Raw genomic sequence first — 9946 nt, 5'->3', positions numbered from 1 at the left:
TTTTTGTCACGTTCATACTAAACGGTGAAAAACAAAATTAACTTTGAAATTCGTGAAGTGCAACTCTTCACTCCCGTCGCTAACGAAATTAGAGTCGAATGAACTGCAAAGTTTAAGGCCTCTCTAATACAAACAAGGAAGAAAGACTGACGAAAATCAATGGGTGGTTGAAGGGTGTAGGATTTCAGGCGGCTTGAGTTCCAAAATTTCTGGTATTACCTCGATTTCGTTAGTCGTTTTTGGACTATTGGATATATAGATAGGGTAGATAGGGGCAGTATAGTCCTTCTAAGAACGAAACGTCCTAAACCATGTAGACATATTTATAAATTATGCTACATGTTGAAACCTCACGATTTGAGACCTTATTGATCGATGTACATTGTATGGATATGCTTCAAAAAAGATTTATGTGGCAAATTTACACTTTTAAAAATGTGTTCTATTTTCGGCGATCGAAAGCACTACTGCACAAAAAGATATATGACCATTAGGGTGCCAATAAAAATGGTCATCTCGAATTTCAAAAAGTTACCCCATAAAAATGTTCATCACCTCGGAAAAACACTCTATGCAAAATATCAATCGGACTTAAGGGAAAGTGGCGCAAAGCGACAAAGTTTGAGTTTTTTGAAAATCAAAAAATCACCCAAGGGTAAAGTGACCAGATGGTCAGAGGTCTAACGCGGGACACAAAAAAACAAAACGTTATGTATATACGTTATGTGAACATAAACCATAGTTTAGCGAGTCCAAACTGATCAGTATTATTTCTTTCTGAGTATCGGCACTCAGTTGTGATTTTTCGGTGGTTTAGATTTTGTTTACGCCCGAAAATCACTCGCTCAATCAGAGCATTTACGTCTGGCTAGCACGATTCTACAATTTTCTTCAAATTACCGAAAGGAATGCTCGAAAATTCCAATTCATTTTTCATCGATTTTAGTGTTAACGTATGCATTCAAAAAATGGACTAATTTCGGAAGGCGATGAAAGATAATTTATAGGAAAATTTTTTCTTTAAATCTTACGTTTATTAAGTCTACAACAAAAATGGTTCAAGGATGTTGATTCGCAGCAGCAGCACTGTCAAGCAACTTGATGATTTTTGCATACTGCAAGCTCCACCCCACAGCGAAGGAGTTGGACATTCTGAGGCACTTTGTGTCCGCCAGATATAGCCGATCTGGTATTTACAATATCGTTTCTTTGCCGCTCCTCAAGCCGGGAGGAGTAGCTTGAGGTGCTGGTGAAAAACTTTCCGGCGAACGAAGTGAAAAACTTCTTTTCGCACTCGTAATGGAAGACGAGACGTACTTGATGCTAGAATTCAATGAATGGCAGGAGACCGGGTACTTTACGTTCCCCAGGTAAGCGATGACGTCGAATATATCATTCATATCAAGTTCTCGAAGAAGGTCCTTCTCTGACAGACGTAAAGGGAATGTCCAAGCCGCTCTCCTTTCGAGTCATATGGTGATCGGGAAGATATATAGTACGAAGTGCTTGCCGGAGTTGGGAAGGTGATGTGGTCTTTATGCCGAACCTGGGATCAGCTCATTATGCCAAAAGATCACTGGAGGATGGATCGGCTGGAGATAAACATTGTCACGAAGACTACCAACCTTCCCAGCATTCACCAGCTGCGCCCGATAGAAAACTTTTGAGTGAATGGCCAAAATAGAGAGACAGACGACCATCAAGGCCACAAAAAGGTAAAATAACGCGCCGATATACATATTTTCATCGGCCATGGTTCAGGTTCCGGCCAACTTCCGTAAGACCGCCCAGCGCTTCATTTACGATATTTCATCAAACAACTCTGCCTCTTCCTGTCGAGTGTACACTAGTTTTTCCGGCTTATTTAAAACGTTAAGCCCTGACCGAGCTAGCGGACCAAAGGTGAACTTTTCGTCTGACTCACGTTGGTCCCTGCGGATCAATAGGGGACTTTTATAAAATCATTTTCCAATTTTGTTGCTGTCGCTTCCAGTTGACACTCTCTAAACAAAAAGCCCAATATCGGTGTGATGAAACAAGCTCAACGTATTAATCTTTGGATGCATTAGAAGCGCTCTTGAACAGTCTAGCAAATAACAGTTTTTTTTTGAGGTTCATCCATTTAAGAAAATCAACATGATTAAATTGCGATATTGAAATATATTGATATCGCGGGACATTTTCGTTTCTTTTGCCAAATGCGGGACGTTTCGCGGAACAGAATCTTACGCGGGACGTCTGTTCAGTTTCCCAAAGGGGAAGTAAAGTAAATCGGGGTTTTCGAAAAAAAAAGTTTAATGCCAAATGTCTTAAAATTGCATGAAACGTCGAGATCTACTGTCATCTCAAAAAAAAATTATTGTCAAAAATCGGCGCTCTGGGACCTAGTTTTTTCGGAATACGAAACTAAAAGTATGGTTTTAGGTGCCAATAAAAAAAGTTATCTCGATTTTTCATTCAGAACTTGCTACGAAATGTTGATTTGCACGATAATGTATCCTATGCAAAATGTTAGCTCATTTGGACTTTATTTATTGCTTTTTTTTATCCCATTTATTTATTTAGGCTCATTAGCATTTTAGCTGTAACAGAGCCGAATTTTAATCGTGTACACATAGTTATCATATCTATAATTAGCACATTACACAGTTGCCATTCGCCAGTATTCCTTCTATACCATTGCTTATGGTACATTTACACAGTAGCCATTTAGGCGTAAGAGTATTCTTTCTGTTCTTCCATTATACCAGGGACAGACATACAGCTGTACTTGCGTTGTAAGAGTACAGCGTTGTACAGGTACTATCGTACCATGACAGACATACTTTGGTTGTACATTGTACTGTATGTCAAACTGACAATGAGAATTTTTCTAATTTTCACTACATATTTCAATGAAAAAGGTTTTTATTTAGCGTCTAAACTATCAAACACAACAAGCAAGTTTTCAGTCAGAGTTAATAACTCAAGAGAAAGTCAATGAAAAGAATGTTTACCAAGTGTTTTGATTCGATTTGATCATGCTACCCACCACTAACCGTCTATGGCGCTGCGCACAGTACAACTGTAGCCATGTACAGCGGTAAAATAGGTCGGTACAGGTACAGCGATTGTACCGAGTTGCTTGCATGGTTCTAGCGCTGTGCATGGTGACAGACATACAATATTCGAAGTACAACGCTAGTACAGCTGTATGTCTGTCATAAGTATTATCCAGTTAGAGCACCGGACAGCGGAGACAGTTGATTGATCATTGTTGAGTTATTTATAGAACAGCAGCCCTATGTGTCTTGCAGAGCAGAGCAATTGTATGGATGAATCGACCTTATTTCGACCGTGGATCGATCTCCATCGCTGATGATTGTTGCGTGGACGTAGTTATTCTGTAAGAACACAAAGATGGCCAATGAGAGTCCTGAGTTTTGAACTCACGATCGATCGCTTACTAAGCGAACGCGCAACCAATGTGGCTACGGAGACCCCCTTATTTATTGCTCTCACAAACATTAAAATTTGAGTTTTTTTTTAAAACAAAATATCACCGAAAACCAAAGTTTTCAAAAAAAAAAAGTTGATGCTAAATGTCTTAAAATTGCATTACTCGTCGAGATTTTATTGGCACCCAAAATCATACTTTTGGTTTCGTATTCCGAAAAAACAGGAAGTGGGTTATATCTATGGTATAACCGCAAGGGTGACGTAGGACTATCGTTGATTTAGAGATCATTTGTTTGAAGTTGAATCTAAATCCATCCTGAATGAATGAATAAATAAATATTTGGGTGACTTCAAAAACGAGAGTGTTACGTTGGAGCATCAAGGTTTTATGCATCCAATATTGGATACAAAAAACCTTGTTCTGAAGAATAATCTTCAGAAGCTTTCCTGCTAACTGCACTTGATTGACAAATCACAAAACCAAATGTATGTGGTCGCAGTATTATATGGATAGAAAACATTAAAATAAACTCGCTTGAATGTAATTTTCAATTCCAAGGGGAACTGGCAGATTATTTTTCAGCAACGATAATTTCTTTCCAGGTTTCCTCTCGATAACCAGCAAACGAAAAGAGTTGCGCGCGTGTATGTATGTGTGTGGCGGCTGCTTCTATGTCTTCCCGAGGAACCGTATTTCGATGCTGATACTCTCTTGGTCACGAGAGTATCAGCATCGGCTTTTCTGCGCTCCCTCACAGTTAAAACAAACTGATTGCATTTCAGGTCAGGTCAGGCCAGGTAATGAATCCCTCGATCCCTCGCCGTTCAGCTCGTTCAGTAACGATGTTGTCTTGTCGATGTCCTCAGGCGTCGTGCACAAATTACGTAACGCTAAAAATCCGAATTTCGAACCACCTCTCCCCCCCCCCTTTCGTAACGCAATTTCCTATCTCTAATAAACAGAAAGTAACGCAACATCTACCCCCTCCCCCCTTATCACGTTACGTAATTTGTGCACGACGCCTCACGAAAAATGAATCGGTTTCACCACCAGAATATCATTTCAGTATGCTTTTCGTGCGTGATTGAATCGAGAGAAGGTGTGGTTTACGATGGCAATTTGGAAGGCAAACTAGAGGAGAATGAACTCTCTGAGTATGAAAATTTCGGCGACTGAGCAATAATCGATTGAAAATTATATAATTTTCGCGATACGAAACATTTTCCGTTTTTCATGTTATGCATCCAATATTGGATACGAAAATATCCTACTGATGGGAAAGAATAATCTTCAGAAGCTTTCCAGCTAATTACACTTGATTGAAAAATTACGAAATCAAATGTATTTGGTCGCTGTGTTCGCCATATAATTAGAAAACATTAAAATAAACTCTTTCGCATGGATGTATTCTTCAATTCCCAGGGAACTGGCAGATTATTTTTCAGCCATGATTAGATCTTTCCGGAATTTTCTCGATGCTGTATGGCATCCAAACGAAAATTCTCGTTTCAGTTTGGCCTGCAAAAAACTTTTCTAAACTCTAATCCATCAAATTTGGAGCCCTGAAAAGGGCCGATGATTATATGCTAAGCTAATATAGCACCCTCTCCTTGGATTCGATGGGCCAGCTGAATGTCCTTGGGCATGATGTGACGCGTTTTGCGTGGATAGCACACAAATTTGTATCTTCGAATAAGCCTCCTGCAGCGTCATAACCACGGAACTTTGGAAGCGCAAGTCGGTTTTGAAGTCCTGAGCAATTCCACGATCCAAAAGCTGCAAAGGTAGCTTGCGGATCAGCAATTCGGTCGACTTCCGATAGCGATGAATTTCACGCAAAGTTCCCGGTCGATAGCGATGTGGCTTCTTCACCTATCCTGCGGCTGGTGCGCTTATCCGAGCTGCTTTCGTGTGCCTTACCACTGAAAGACTAACCTGCTATCTGCTTGGTCCCAAACAAACGAGTCGTCACGGTGCGAGAGTAGAGTAAGAAATGAACGAAAGCAAAGGAAGTGTCATTTTATAACCTGTTTTCGAAGCTATCATTAAGCTATTGAAACAATTTTCCGACTCAATAAATAGCAATCATATAACTCTTGGACATTTTATCTTTTGTATGAAATGATTATCATACTGTTCTGTTGATCCGAAGCAGAATGAATCACGCTTAAAGAAGGAATGGATTTTTCTTGGAATTTAGTCAGCAGAAATAATGCCCTTTCCCAACAATTAAAAACGATAAACGGTAAACAGTTTCATCAAAGTGATTTCTTCGATATGGGGATATATTCACTACATCACATATATTTCATATTCTTCATTATGATATCCATATCCATGGCACCTATCGGTATCGAATTATCATCGACACCACGATTTTCGCTAAATGCTCCTTTCAGTTCGGCCTGTAAAAAACTTTTCTGAACTCTAATCCATCAAATTTGGAGCCCTGAAAAGGGCTGTTGATTATATGCTAAGCTAATATAGCACGCTCTCCTCGGATACGATGGGCCAGCTGGATGTCCTTGGGCATGATGTGACGCGTTTTGCATGGATAGCACACAAATTGGTATCTTCTAATAAGCCTCCTGCAGCGTCATAACCGCGGAACTTTGGAAGCGCAAGTCGGTTTGAAGTCCTGAGCAATTCCACGAACCAAATGCTGCAAAGGTAGCTTGCGGATCAGCAATTCGGTCGACTTCTGATAGCGACGAATTTCATGCGAAGTTCCCGGTCGATAGCGATGTGGCTTCTTCACGCTTCCTGCGGCTGATGCGCTTATCCGAGCTGCTTTCGTGGTGCCTTACCACCGAAAGACTAACGAGCTGTCTGCTTAATCCCGATGAAACGAGTCCTCACGGTGCGAGAGTAGAGTAATAAATGAACGAAAGCAAGGGAAGTGTCATTTTATAAAACATAAAAGAATCGAATGTAAACCCCACCCTCTTTATTGTATAAGCTTACTGTATACTCACGAATATAATAAGGGTGGGATTTAGATTCTATACTTTTATGGTTTATAAAATGACACTTCCTTTGCTTTCGTTCATTTCTTACTCTACTCTCGCACCGTGAGGACTCGAGCTCGTTAGTCTTTCGCAGACAGCTCGTTAGTCATTCGGTGGTAAGGCACACGAAGTCAGCTCGGATAAGCGCACCAGTAGCAGGATAGGTGGAGAAGCCACATCGCTATCGACCGGGAACTTCGCATGAAATTCGTCGCTATCAGATATCGACCGAATTGCTGATCCGCAAGCTACCTTTGCAGCATTTGGTTCGTGGAATTGCTCAGGACTTCAAAACCGACTTGCGCTTCCAAAGTTCCGCGGTTATGACGCTGCAGGAGGCTTATTCGAAGATACCAATTTGTGTGCTATCCATGCAAAACGCGTCACATCATGCCCAAGGACATCCAGCTGGCCCATCGTATCCGAGGAGAGCGTGCTATATTAGCTTAGCATATAATCAACGGCCCTTTTCAGGGCTCCAAATTTGATGGATTAGAGTACAGAAAAGTTTTTTACAGGCCGAACTGAAAGGAGCATTTAGCGAAAATCGTGGTTTCGATAATAATTCGTTACCGATAGGTGCCATGGATATGGATTTCCTTATGAAGAATATGAAATACATGACATGATGTAGTGAATATATCCGAAGAAATCACTTTGGTGAAACTGCATTATAAAATTATTTGTGAACGAATGCCGCAATCGATAGTCGACTCTAATTTGCGCTGGGTAATTTCCTCGGAGGACTCGATTCCTCCTTTGAGCATTAGTAATCTCTTTCTGACAAAACGATGTGGTATGAATCACATTATTTGAATGATAGAATGAAGAAGTTTTCTGCCAATTTCCTTCAACCTCCAAACGTATCTTTCTCCCGTTTGTCGTTTTCGCGATCGCTAATCCTCTCTCGCAACACCCATTTCTAGTTTGAGAAATTGTTGAGTAAACATTGTTTGCCAGTGCGCGTAGAGCGGGAATTCCTAAAGATTCATTGCACCTCTAATAAATTGCCGAAAGACGTGGTCTTACGTTGATCGCACTTGATTGAAAAAATCCAAAACGAAATGTATTTGGTCGAAGCATTATATGAGTAGAAAGCAAATAATCGCTCGAAAATGACTTGATTTTCGCGATGTGAAACATTTTCCGTTTTTCATGTTATGCATCCAATATTGGATACGAAAATTTCCACTGATGGGGAAAAAAATATTCAGAAGCATTCCTGTTAATTGCGATTGATTGAAAAATAACAAAACCAAATGTATTTGGTTGCAGTGTTATATGGATAGAAAACATTAAAATAAACTATTTCGCATGAATGTATTTTTCAATTCCCAGGGGAACTGGCAGATTATTTTTCAGCAACGATGATAGCAACGAGAATTCCGCGCGTGTATGTGTGTGTGTGTGGCGGCTGCTCCGATGTTTCAAGCGGAACCGTGGCATCACTCTCCTCCTGATGGATTCCCTTTTGGCCTTAGGTGCACAAACAGGCTCTTGGTGACACCGTTCATCAGCGCATTCATGATAAACGAAATTAGCTTTACAACAACAGCGACAACATGCTCCAATCGCTGTTCAATCATAACTGAGTGGGTTTACGAGCGGCGCTCGCTTATATACCGATTTTTGATTTCAATAGCCTGTTTTGAAAGCAATTTTAAGACTATTGAAACAAGTTTTTGGATGAAAAAGTAACAAGTATATGACGCGTAGACATTTTATCTTTCAAATGAAGTGTTTATCATACCATTTCGTTCAGTTGTTTAAGAGCTATTAACGCTCAAAATCTCGGTCTCCAGCGTAACGCTTTCGTTCTCGAAACTTTGGTTTTACACCCCGGTATAGAAATGAAACACGTAGTCCTACGTCAAAAAAGTCCCAGAGTGACGATTTTTGACAAAATTTTTTTTCGATATGACACTAGATCTCGACGTTTCTTGCAATTTTAAGACATTTGGCATCAAAATTTTTTTTCTAAAACCCCGATTTCCTTTACTCCCCCCTTGGGTGATATTTCGATTTTCAAAAAACTCCATCTTTGATCGCTTTGCACCACTCTCCCTTAAGTCCGATTGTGCTGTAAACATTTTGTGTAGGGTAACTTTTTGAAATTTTAGGGTCGAGTTTAGGAAATTTTTGGTTTGCACCTGTTGAATGAAGATAAAATTTTTTAGTTTACTTACTTCTCCTATTGATAAGAGATAGTTATTGGAATCACTGATGTTTCATCGACGTTGAATTGTCTTACTTATGGAATGTTGTATTTCTGCTGTACGTCCTCCAGTAAATCGTAGATTTACCCGACTGCAATGCAATTGAATCCTTGTGCCCTGGCGGCCAAGGTTGCTTCTGGTGTGCGAAGAGAGAGTTGGGGGTGGTGCGAAAACCAGCAAACCAATCTATTCCGGCTAATTGCTTTTGGCTATTGGAAGGGTGAGGAATATCATTTCTTTCAGCCAAATCATACGCCAGCTTCCGGATTTCTCTTGTCGTAAATCCGTAGGATCGTTGTTCCATAGCGAGAATATTTCTCCGTCGTACATTACATTACTAGAGCTGCAAAGGATCTGCACAATATAAATTTCAGTATTATGCTTCATACAGAGCATATTTTGTTGACTGCTTTTCTTATACTTATGACAGACATACTGTACTTGCGTTGTACTTCGAAAATTGTATGTCTGTCAACATGTACAGGCTTGTTTTAGCCAGCAGCAATCTCTGCGTTTGTGGCCAAGGTTATCACGGCATCGAGCACATTGTTTGGTCGTGCGAGGTGTATCTGGTCGCCAGATCGAATTTAAAAAACTCCCTTCGGGCCCGAGGAAGACAGCCCAATGTGCCGGTGAGAGATGTGTTGGCTCGGTTAGACCTTGATTACATGTCCCATATATATGTTTTCCTTAAAGCTATAGATCTTCGTGTGTGATTGCCCCTACATCCTTATACCCTCCTTTCCTTCCTTTGCGGGTAATTCGTCCCCTTGCTATAAATAGTAGAATAAGTTGAAATGTAAATACACTATAGATATACGAATAGATTCATAAATTGAGTGTTCATCAACATTGTTACAATTTCCTTATATCCCATCCTTCTCCTAAAAATATGTCACCCTCCTAAACTCGAGTACACCGCGAGTAATCGGTTTTCCACCTTACTAACCATAGATGTAAGAAAATTGTTTATATATATAGTTTTAAAATTATATTTAAGAATTCGGCTCCTTTAAACTTAAGTAACTGAGCCTGTAAAAATAAACGTATTAAAAAAAAAAAAACATGTACAGCGCTAGAACCATGCAAGCAACTCGGTACAATCGCTGTACCTGTACCGACCTATTTTTCCGCTGTACATGGCTACAGTTGTACTGTGCGCAGCGCCATAGACGGTTAGTGGTGGGTAGCATGAACAAAACGAATCAAAACATTTGGTATACATTCTTTTCATTGACTTTCTCTTGAGTTAATAACTCAGATTGAAAAATATTTGTTGTGTT

The sequence above is a fragment of the Toxorhynchites rutilus genome, chromosome 3 (genome assembly GCF_029784135.1).
Source record: "Toxorhynchites rutilus septentrionalis strain SRP chromosome 3, ASM2978413v1, whole genome shotgun sequence".
NCBI classification, from domain to species: domain Eukaryota; kingdom Metazoa; phylum Arthropoda; class Insecta; order Diptera; family Culicidae; genus Toxorhynchites; species Toxorhynchites rutilus.
The sequence above is the reverse complement of the archived record's forward strand: the minus strand, read 5'-3'. Positions refer to the sequence as shown.